This window comes from Rhinolophus ferrumequinum, chromosome 14 (genome assembly GCF_004115265.2).
Source record: "Rhinolophus ferrumequinum isolate MPI-CBG mRhiFer1 chromosome 14, mRhiFer1_v1.p, whole genome shotgun sequence".
In the NCBI taxonomy this organism is placed as follows: Eukaryota; Metazoa; Chordata; class Mammalia; order Chiroptera; family Rhinolophidae; genus Rhinolophus; species Rhinolophus ferrumequinum.
The window spans coordinates 15,429,191-15,441,035 of record NC_046297.1 but is presented as its reverse complement, the minus strand read 5'-3'; the positions used below and the strand labels follow the sequence as shown (position 1 = coordinate 15,441,035).

Here is an 11,845-nt window from a genome sequence, read left to right as displayed (position 1 = left end):
TGCAACATCTCTTCCTATTGTATGTAATAAGGAAGCAATAAAGGTAGAAGCCATAGCACCTAAAAAGGGGACATGCTTGTGTCAGGAAAATTTTGAGTAAAATTAGATTTTAATTATGTCATGGTGAGAAGGATGCTTACAGTCAATGAAATTACAGGGTATCTCATGACTCTTCAAATGGACAATATATTTGTCCCAGGCTCTCAGAAAACAATAGAGGCAGCTTCTATAACCTTTTAGCATCAGTCATCTTATTCCTTTATTCATTGTGAATATTCCTTAAACATATACAGGTATACCTTGTTTTATTGTGCTTCACATTATTGCACTTTGCAGATACTGCATTTTTTACAAATTGAAGGTTTGTGGTAACCCTGCATTGAGCAAGTCTATTGGTGCCACTTTTTTCAACAGCATTTCCTCACTTTGTCTCTGTGTCATATTTTGGTAATTTTTGCAATGTTTCAAACTTTTCATTATTATTATATTTGTTATGCTGATCTGTGATCTGAAATCTTTGATGTGATTATTGTAATTGTTTTAGCCCATGCCCATATAAGGCAAACTTAATCGATAAATGTCTGTGTTTTGACTGCTCCACCTACTGGTCATTCCCCCTTTTCTCTCCCTCTTCTTGGGCGTCCCTATTCCCTGACATACAACAATATTGAAATAAAGCCAAGTAATAACCCTACAATGGCCTCTAAGTGTTCAAGTGAAAGGAAGAGTCACACGTCTTTCACTTTAAATAAAAACCTAAAAATGATTAACTTTAGTGAGGAAGGAATGTTGAAAGCTCAGACAAGCTGAAAGCTAGGCCTCTTGTGCCAGTTAACCAAGCTGTGGGTGCAAAGGGAAGTTTTTTAAGGAAATCAAAAGTGCTACTCCAGGGAACACATGAATTTAAAAAAAAAAAAAAGTGAAACAGCCTTAGTGCTGACATGGAGAAAGATTTTAGTGGTCTGGATAGATCATCAAACCAGCCACAACATTCCCTTAAACCAAAACCTCATCCAGAGCAGCATGGATTAGGTTTTGGTTTAACCTAACTTTCTTCAATTCTATGAAGGCTGAGAGAGGTGAGGAAGCGGCAGAAGAGAAGTTTGAGGATAGCAAAAGTTAGTTCATGAGGTTTAAGTAAAGAAGCCACGTCCATAACAAAAAAGTGCAGGTTGAAGTAGCAATAACTGAGGGAAAAGCCACTGCAGTTATACAGAAGATCGAGTTTAGATAACTAACGTAGGTGTCTCCACTACACAAGAGATTTTTAATGTAGATGAAACAGCCTTATTTTGGAAGAAGATTCCATCTAGGACTTTCATAGTTAGAAAGGAGAAGCCAATGCCTGTCTTCAAACTTCAAAGGAAAGGCTGACTCTCCTGTTAGGGGCTAATGCAACTGGTGACTTTAAATTAAAGCCAATACTCATTTACCATTCTGAAAATCCTAGGGCCCTTAAGAAGTATGCTAAATCTACTCTGCATGCTCTATAAGTCGAACAACCAAGCTTAGATGATAATGCATGTGTCTACCACATGGTTTACTAAATATTTTAAGCCCACTGTTAAGACCAACTATTCAGAAAAAAAAAAGATTTCTTTGAAAATAATACTGCTCATTGACAATGCACCTGGTCACTCAAGAGCTCCGATGGAGATGGATAATGAGATTATTGTTATGTTCATGGCTGCTAACACAACATCTGTTCTGCAGCCCATGAATCAAGGACTAATTTCAACTTTCAAGTCTAATATTTTAAGAAATACATTTTGTAAGGCTATTTAACTGCCATAGATAGTGATTCCTCTGATGGATCTAGGTAAAGTAAATTGGAAAACTTCTGGAAAAGATTCACCATTCTGGATGCCATTAAGAATCTCAGGATTTATGGGGAAACGTCAAAATATCAATATTAACATGAGTTTGGAAGAAGTTGGTTCCATCCCTCATGGATGACTTTGAGAGGCTCAACCCCTCAGCAGAGGAAGTAACTGCAGACATGGTAGAAATAGCAGAAGGACTCGAATTAAAAGTGGAGCCTGAAGATGTGACTGAATTGCTGCAATCTCATGATTAAACTTTAACGAATGAGGAGTTGCTTCTATGGATGAGCAAAGAAAGTGTTTTCTTGAGATGGAGTCTACTCCTGGTGAAGATGCTGTGAAGATTGTTGAAATGACAACAAAGTATTTAGAATATTACGTAAACTTATTAGATAAAGCGGCAGCTGGGTTTAAGAGGACTGACTCCAATTTTGGGAGAAATTCTCCTATAGGTAAAATACTATGAAACAGCATCATATGCTACAAAGAAATTGTTCATGAAAGTCAAATAATGCAGCAAACTTAATTGTTGTCTTATTTTGAGAAATTGCCACAGCCACCCCAACCTTCAGCAACCACTGTCCTGATCAGTCAGTAGCCATCAACATTGACGCAGGACTCTCCACCACCAAAAAGATTATGACTTGCTGAAGCCTCAGATGATGATGGTTAGCATTTTTAGCAATCAAATATTTTTTAATTAAAATACATACATTTTTAGACATAATACTATCTCATACTTAATAGACTACAGTACAGTGTAAACATGATTTTGACATGCACTGGGAAAGGAAAATATTCATGTGGCTCACTCTATTGAGATATTCTCTTGATTGCAGTGGTCTGGAACCAAACCCCCACTATCGCCGAGGTAGGGCTGAGTGCCCGGAACTGTATTAAGTACATGGTATACAATGGTGATCAAAACAGATATGATTCCAGTTCTCAGTCGCCTAAAGTCTGCATTGTAAACATGTAGTAAAGACAAATAATCTTTATGATATTAAATTTTAAAATAATCTAATCAGTCTCTCATTTATGAGTTAGGAAACTAAGATACAAGTAATTTGTGTCAGAATTACAGCTCGAAGCCAGGTTTCTGTGTTACTAACCCGGAACTTTTAGACTAAATATCCCAAATCACTCCAGCACCACACCAAGCTGAGAAGACATGCTTCTAAGTGTTGTTTTCCTAATTCTAAGATACCTTTTCTACAATCATTGCTTCATAATCTCCTCCCAAGCTCTGCTTTTCCCTACAGGCCATTTCACTTGGAAAAGCAAAGAGTGGACTGATTGGAGATTTTCCTATTCTTTTTTCCAATTCTTATCCTACAGTGAAAAATTACCACTCCATGGGTGGTAAAAATAGAACATAGGAAAAACTACATAAGAATCTGACAAATTCTTGGCATTCTTTTTATTCTTCCATAGTGCCTAACATAGTGTGTTTTGTAGAGTAAGTAATCGATAAAAGTTGAGTTTTTTTAAGATTATAAGTACCTTTTGGTAATAATGTGCAAATTAAAAAATTAAATGCCTAAAACTTAGTACGTGAAAAATTATAGTAATATATTTTTAACCTTTACATTAAAGAATTGTTTTTGTGACTTTTAGGTTTCATAAATATTTAAGGCCCATATGGTGTACATGCAGTATGTATTTCTGAATCACCACTATTGGAATTAATATATCAGTGTAGCACATGCTGACATTTCTACAGTTTCGGGTACATAATATGCCTGACTTTTCCCACCGTAGGGCAGCTGTCGAGAAGCTATGATAAACCAGCTAGATATGTTCTACAGTATATTCTAGACCACAGAAAATAATCTGAAGACTAAAATCTTATCTCTGAAAGAGGAAACTGTCTCATTTAATTTTTCATTTACAATGTGGTCTTTTGTGGGTGAGAGGTGGAATAGGCTGAGTTCAGATCTTTGCAAAAACCATCAGCTAAACATCAGGCCAGCACAGCCTTCCCACAAGGACCCAAACAGAAGGTGGCTAAAGAAGCCCAAAGGCAGGTAGAAGGAGTCACAACCTCTTCTCAGTATCTTGGCATTGCCCAGGCTCTGCTTCCTATATATGCCCCACTCCTTATACAGACACATGCATTCACAAAGCCCATGTTTGATCCTCTCAGCTACCAGAGACAGAATTCCCTCCAACCACCAGTGGATGAAGTTAGAGCTCCACTATGCTTTATCCGTAGAATAGACACCCACAACAAAATACACTTGTACAAAGAAACCCACCATTATCAGCCTAACAGTCACAGGAGCTGGACAACTGCTTTCGGTGGATCATTTTAATAATAATTGAAAGAGAAGGATATGGCTGAATCTTTGGTTTGAGAGCCTCTTTCTGGCTGATTGAATGGATCATAGTTGTATCCCTAGAATCTTTCTGTAAAGGAACAAGGCAACAAAACCCTCCTTTTTGTTCTTGGTAGTTAATTTCATTCTCTGCCTGGAGACAATCTCGTACTTCAAGATCTCTCAAATATCCCGTTCAATGACGTTTTCCTTACAACCAAGAAGAATTAATTCTTCTGTAACGGTGCTAGGACACAGCACTTTGTTCATAATACTAAAACACTTAGGACTTTACATGATAGTTTCTGTGTGTTTCTAGTCAAATAGTCCTGACGGCTTCTATACTTCCAAAGTGCCTTCTATGCCTATGTATGTATTATATAGCGCACTCTACTCTCTGTGATTTGTCTGCTTACACACGGTTATTTCTTTCACTCCCTCCTCCATTGCCCCTCACAAGGTGATCTTGTTGAGACCAGGACAGAGATTGTAGCCAGTTTATCTTGAAGTCTGTCTTTTGGTCAACAAACTTTCCAGGAGGCTAAATGTGGTCACTACTCTCGTGTTGGAAGACCAGCCAGTTAGGCCTTGGCCCTTGTCTGCTCTACTTGAACTTCTGCTAACCAGCCCTACATCAGATTTCAGTATTTGTTGCCTGCGTTTCTTTCCTCTATGGTCATTGGAGGAAAAGCCGTTTTTGCCTCTGGTTATAGAGCAGAATCTATAACCATTCTGTAAGCATCACCCTACATATCAGTCATAATTGGTATAAGTTTTCTAACTTGGGCCACACTCCCCTGATCAAAGTATTCGGTGTTTTTTGTACCTTCTCTGTCTTGTTCCCTTTGGCTCTCCACCAGGGTCTGTTTCCAAGCCTGCTTTTCAGATCTGCCCTCTAGGGTGCTCTCCTTTTTACTTCCTGTCTTATTCTGTCTCCTTAATCAACCACAGGACTCAAGGGATCTATAGTCCACCCTCACTTCTTATCTTTCAACTCCTTTTTATTATTCTTACAATTTTTCCTGCTCTAAGAGTCAATAAGCATGTCACAATTTTATTATACTTTTTTCTCTCACTTAAAGCACTTGTTCTCACCTCCAAGAGAAATTTTTCCTAATTTCACAATAGACCCATTCATTAATCTATAATGCAAATTCACATGTTAGAGAAAAAACTCTCTAACTGTTCCCCCTAAGAATTTTTAAATACTTTAGATCATACTTTGACAACTCCATCATGCTTCCTAGATTCTTGTCGTGGTAGAAGCAGGGACTTTGGAGTCAAAGAAATCTGAGTAGAACCTCAGCTTTGTGGACTTGGTTAAGTTATTTACCATCCCTGCACCTTTATCTACTCATCAGTAATTTGGGAATAAAAACACCCACCTACCTTGTTGTTTGACAATTGCTATTTAAGAAGATTAGATGACACATGATAGTCATTCACCAAATAGTAACTATTTGTAGTAAAAAAAGAAGAAAGAAAATATCTACTTATTGGATGGGGATACTCAATTTGTGTCCACAGGAAGTCCAACTGGAAAAAATGATATTCGAAATCAGTTTCATCATAGTGACCTCCAAACGTAAAACCCTGTGAGGTATCTGTCTAAATTCAACCTGCTTTCTTTCTCATTTTCATAAAAATCATTTGCATATAAAAGAGATAAGTTGGACCATTTTATAAAAGATCAGGAAGTCTAGCAATGACCTATTTACCAGAAGTTTCTGCATTTCCCACCCCTACACATTACTGTGTCTCTGGAAATTGTGCCGCCGCCACCGCTCCCACCCAGAGCAAAGATTTAACTGCTCCGTAAATATGGCAGGGCCTAATGAAAGCTATTTCATTCATTCAGAAATAGATTACTTTTGAGCCAAATCTCCACCATCCTGATAAAAGACTGAGACTGAAAATATAGCCACAAATTTGCTGCAAGCTCACGGTGGTTGCTAACCAACTATAGACACAAAGAAAACACCATTGATTTTAGAAATCAATAAAATGAATACTGCAAATCAATAAAATTAGAATGATGACAAAGTTCACGTTCTGGTCCTCCAACTTTTTGTTCGATTCTGCCATGTCCAAGCACTCAAACCCAATAGTTCTCACGAATGGCACTAAGAGGAAGATGACTGAAGAGGTCCCCTGTCCAAGGAAGGGCTTTGGCAATCTCGAGTCTTATTTGGGTGTACTCCAAGAGAAAGGAGTCCAACAATATCATTGACTAGTGTTTTATAATTCACACCTACTCTATGCCCACCTTGCATAAAATATGTATTGTACAAAGTAAACCCTGGATAGATACTTTCAAAAACCCTCCCCCAGTGAAAGCTTCTCATCCACTGATTTATTCACTCAGTCATCAATATTCATTAAGACCTTTCTATGGGCCAAATACTAAGCTAAAGCTGTGGATACAATGAAGTATAAGAAAGTCACTGCCTTTGTCCTCCAACAGGGGGCAAGAACATCATCTTACAATAAAGTGCTAGCATTCAGTGAGGTCAGAGAGCTCATCAGTGAGCTATCTGAGAAAGCCTCCTAACATTTCCACTGAAACCTGAAGAATGAACAGAATGTAGCCAAGAGAACAGGGACAGTCGAGATATAAGGCTGGAGGTAAGCAGAAACCAAGCTTTTTAACTCATGTCAAGGTGTTTGAGCTTTATAATAGGTGCAATAAGAGTCACGGGAGGATTGAAATGGGGGGTAATGTGGTAAGAACATTGTTGTGCTTTTTTATTGTATTTTCTGATTTTCCTATCATAAACATGTATATTGATTTTATAATAAGAAAGGCAGTAAGAGTTATGTTTAATTTTTAATTGATACAGGTTAAAAAAATAGAAAATAATAGCAAAAGAGTAAGGCTGAGCCAGAAATGAGATTAGTAATTTAAAAAGAATGTGTATTGTTATAGTCTTACTAGAGCTAAACCATAAATTTAGCTCTAAACTTATTAGAATCGAATTAAGAGGGTAACTCCATTAGTTTAATAATATACAAGGTTCATGAATAAGAAAGCCAGAATGGCTGAAAAGGAGTAAGTGGGGATAAAAAAAGAAAGGAACTAGAAGGCATAGGTGGTAGGTAGATCGTGTAGGCTTTGTGGGTTATTGCAAGGACTCTGGATTTTACTCTGTGATAGAAAGCTTTGTGTGGTTTTGAGCAATGGAGCCCTGCAATTTGATTTATATTTTAATAGCTCACTCTGGCAGCTCTTTGGAGGATGGGCTGTAGTTGGAGAGTAGGCAAGTGAAGGGTAGAAATAAAGAGACCAGTTTGAAATCTATTGCAGTAGACCAAGAGAGAAATGACGGTGGCTCAGTGTAAGATAATAGTGGTAAAGGTAGAGAAACGTGATCAGACTTAGGAAATACTTTGAAGATAGAACTGATAGGGTTTGCTGATAGATGGATAGGGGGTAAGAAAGGAATTCAGAAAGGATTCTGAAGTTTTTCCGGTGAATGGGTGTGTTGTTTACTGAGAGGGAAAACTGGAAGGATTTGGCAGAGGGTAGGTTTCAGGGAGGGGGGAAACTCAAGTGCTCTGTTTTGAACATGTTAAATTTGAGATGCCTCTTGCACATCTGTATGTGAAAAGAGGCTCATTATTAGGTTGGCGCAAAAGTAATTGTGGTTTAAAAGGTGAAAAATAATTGCAAAAACCGTAATTACTTTTGCACCAAGCTAATAATGACGACACGTCTCTATTTCATGGGGTGTCAGGAAGTGTGACAAGGTGAAGGAATTTGATAAGAAAGTTGAATAAATAACCATGATGCTAGAAAGCCTTTGGCTATCTCTTCTAAGTATAAAAGGCTCCTGAAAACCCTAGCCGTTAGCTTCAGTCGCTGGATCACAGCAATGCTAAGTCCCAGAGTTCCAGGTTTTACAGATACGAGAAGCTTCTTTAGGGCTTCTAGCAAGGTTCCATTGCTCCCTTCTCCACTCATGTTCATTAAAGTCATTCTAAGAAGGTTTTCCCTTGCCTCGCTTCCTGCAATCCTCTTGTACCAGCCTAGGCTCAGCCCTGGAAACATGTCTTTTTGGGACTAAAAATTCAGCTTTGATTCTCAGGGTAATCTTGGCCCTGATACTTTAGTTCTTAGTATCAGAGAGGAGGATCAGGCCTTCGAGAATTAATCCTGAAATACTTATCTCTGGGCCTTGCCTAACTGTCTTTTGACCAAATAGGGTTGCTTTCATGGATCAAAATCATAGGGTTGGGATTTTCATGAGAATCAAACAAAATAATGGATTAGAAAAGCGATTTGAGATGCTCCTCCCCACTATAGCACAGCATTAAACACTAATAATAATAATAATAATAATAATAATAATAATAATAGCTATTATTATGAAAGTCTACTTTATGTCAGGCACTACACTAGGTGCTTTGCACGCATCATAACACTGAATGATCAGAAACAGCTCTATAACCTAAGAATTATTTCCATTGTACAGCAAAGGAAATTAAGGTTCAGAGTTGCTAAGAAATTCACTTAAGTTCACATAACTAATAGATGATGGAATCATCATTAGAAACTAGCCTCTTTCTGATTCTACTACTTATGCTTTGAGATCCCAAATTGTTTTCATCAATCTGGTTACCTATATCCTGCCCTAAATATAGCAGCTAGAAAAAGAAGTACACTGACTTACAAATCAACAAAGGAACGAAGCCATAAGATGCTGGAATTCCCGGTTAGATATAAACTCCATAACTGGCTTAACAACATAGAACTGGTCCTACTTCAGAGAAAAATATTTGTGGACCAGAAGACATGGAAGTTTAAAAATTAAAATTCTATGTAGCCTATTGTTGGTGGCCAAGATGACAGTCACAGAAAGAAAAGGGAGTCTTTACATCTCCTCAACTGAACACAGAAAATAGATCAGGCTGCCCCAATTCTTTTATCTTTCAACAATTATTAACAATGTGCCAATCACTGATATGATTCAAAGATGTTTAATAATAGAAAGAAAGCTCACAAACCAATAGGAGAGACATTCATAACATATACTTGCTAGAAGAATACGCGGCCAGACAATTAAATTTGTGAACTCATCCTAGAAAAAGTGTTACGTGCCTCATTGCTGAATATCACTATGGTCACCTTCAAAGTACTTTCCTTGGGAAGCTATGCACTGACGCTAGTGCCTAGTCAATCCTTCAAAGCAATTTTGGAACTCTTTTTCTGGAATGGCCATCAGAGCCGTCATCGTATTACACTTGATGTCCTGAATGTCATCAAAATGTCTGCCTTTAAATATTTCCTTTATCTTCAGGTAAATAAAGAAGTCTTTGGGGGCCAGATCAGGTGAGTAGGGAGGGTGTCCCAATACAGTTAGTTGTTTACTGGCCAAAAACTCCCTCACTGACAGTGCCGTGTGAGCTGGTGCATTGTCGTGATGCAGGAGCCATGAATTATTGGCAAAAAGTTCAGGTCGCCTTTTCACGCAGCCTTTTCAGCACTTCCAAATAAAAAACTTGGTTAACTATTTGCCCAGTTCGTACAAATTCATAATAAATTATCCCTCTGATATCTAAAAAGGTTAGCAACATCGTCGCAACAAATTCACGAACTTAATCAAAGTACACAGAAACCGGAGGATGAAGCCGCTTTCTCCTCTTGGGACAAAGGTGGCAAACGGGTAGTGTCCCATGTAGGACGTCAAGAGGAGTTGGTGAAGAATTTTAAACATGATCAGTGTTAGTGCTAGGAAACAGCCTGGCAGCAAGAAAACACAATAGATTAGAAAAGGGTGAGAAGGGAGAATAATGAGGAGGCTATCATAACAGTCCACAAGAAAGATGATGCATATCTGAACCAAAACAATTATTCCACGGATAAAGAGGAGAAAATGGATTCTTGAGATATTTACATGGTAGAATTTATTAAAACCCCACTTCTTTCCTAGTTAAATATTCAGAGAGGGCTAAGAACCATGGATGATGAGAAAGACTCTGGCTTGAACACGATGTTGGCTAGAGCTTTCAAGATGCAATTTATACACTCAATGCCTTAGTTTGAGTTTTCTGTGGGTATTTAGCCCTGCTTTCTTTCAATGCAAATCCATTTGCCTTTATTGAATTTCTTCAAATGACATCATGAAGAAGGCTCCAAACAAGTCCAGCAGAAAGGACTTTCCCTAAGAAGAATAGCCAATAATACCATAATGTCAAAACTCTCCAGGAAGATTTAGATGTGTTTCCTGGATGATTGCTTAAATGAGATATCATATGCAAACTGCAAATAAAGTGCCTGGCACATTAGAGGAAGTCAATAAATTTTAACTATTTTGCCATTAAGGCTTAGTCATCAACATTGATCACAGGCTTTCTCTAGATGGTTAATTAATCATCAAGTATTTCAAGCAACATGTATTTATTGAATATGTGCACAGCTCTCTGCAGGCAATACTCCCTGCCACATAGTTTGGCTGGAGTTGATTCCTGGGCCAGGGAAACACTTTGGGAAAGGTAGTATAACACAGCAGGGAGGGTGTTAGCCTAGGAATCAAGAGGTTTGGGTTGCAGGATTAGGGGAGCATGATGTTGACCCAGTGCACTCATTTTACAGTTGAGGAAAAGGCCACTGCTCCTTGCCTCATCCATTTGGTTAGAGGTGGAGCCAGGCCTTAGAAATGGGGGCTCCTGACTCCTTGACCTTTTCTGCGACATCTCATACATGCGAAACCCATTTCTCCTAGGAGGCTATCGCTTGGTCTCACTTATTTCCCTACAGATGATACTGTTATGATAAGTTAATTCTGGCAAACCTAAAACAATCGCTTAAACTTAAGTTAAGCAGGTCAGATACAACCAGCCCCATTTAAATCCATGCCTGCTAATTCACAGGCAGATGCTGCCGTGCCATCAGTACTACACGCTGCATACGTATTAGAAACTGGAGATAAAGCACTAGTTTACATTTGTTGTGATGTGGCATATACATTTATTTCCCTAAATATGTGTTTCTATATTTCTACAGGGCAAAAGGAACTGCGTACATAAGTGCATGCACACACACACACACACACACAAACACATACAAACCTTAAGCCTCATAGATGAAACAGTAGAATTCAGTGCTGTTTACAAAAAGTTCAACTATGATTTGGTTAGCTTAAAACCAGCTTTAAGGCCTCCAAGAAACTCATTTGTGTTTTGAATCTGCTAGGTACACATTTGAACAACCCAAATATTGGGGTGCATTACATATAAACACAGAACTTCTGCATCTTCAGCATGTCTGAGTTTGTAGCTTGAAAACTGAATTAAGAAAAGAGAACTTATTGGCAATGTCCAAACCCATTTATTAATTAGGGTTTACTATCTCTTTTGCACGTAAGCAATTTTATCTCCATTTGGGGGATGAAGAAATTAAATCGAAGTCAAGAAGCTACACCAGTCCATCTTAGATTTGATTACAAATAAAACTCAGGCTTTAATGATTATTGGACTAATATTTTGCCACTGACATTACAGTACTACTTTGAGGGAATTAAAATGAGTCTGTATCCTTATTGTTTCTTCTCCTATGTTCCCCATAGTAACTGCAATCCTTGATTTTGAGCAGTACTACAAACAGTAACTTATATCCAAAAGCATAACTCCCAAGGCTATATGTGTATTTGAAGCAAATACTTGGAGTGATCTTCAATGTTTAATTCCTATCCCAATACCACTATA

General features: G+C 38.0%; 1 pseudogene; it reads left to right on the top strand.

Annotated features, from left to right (window-relative positions):
- The first annotated feature begins 696 nt into the window (after positions 1-696).
- Positions 697-2,496, top strand: LOC117033687 (tigger transposable element-derived protein 1-like; annotated as a pseudogene).
- The last annotated feature ends 9,349 nt before the right edge of the window (positions 2,497-11,845 follow it).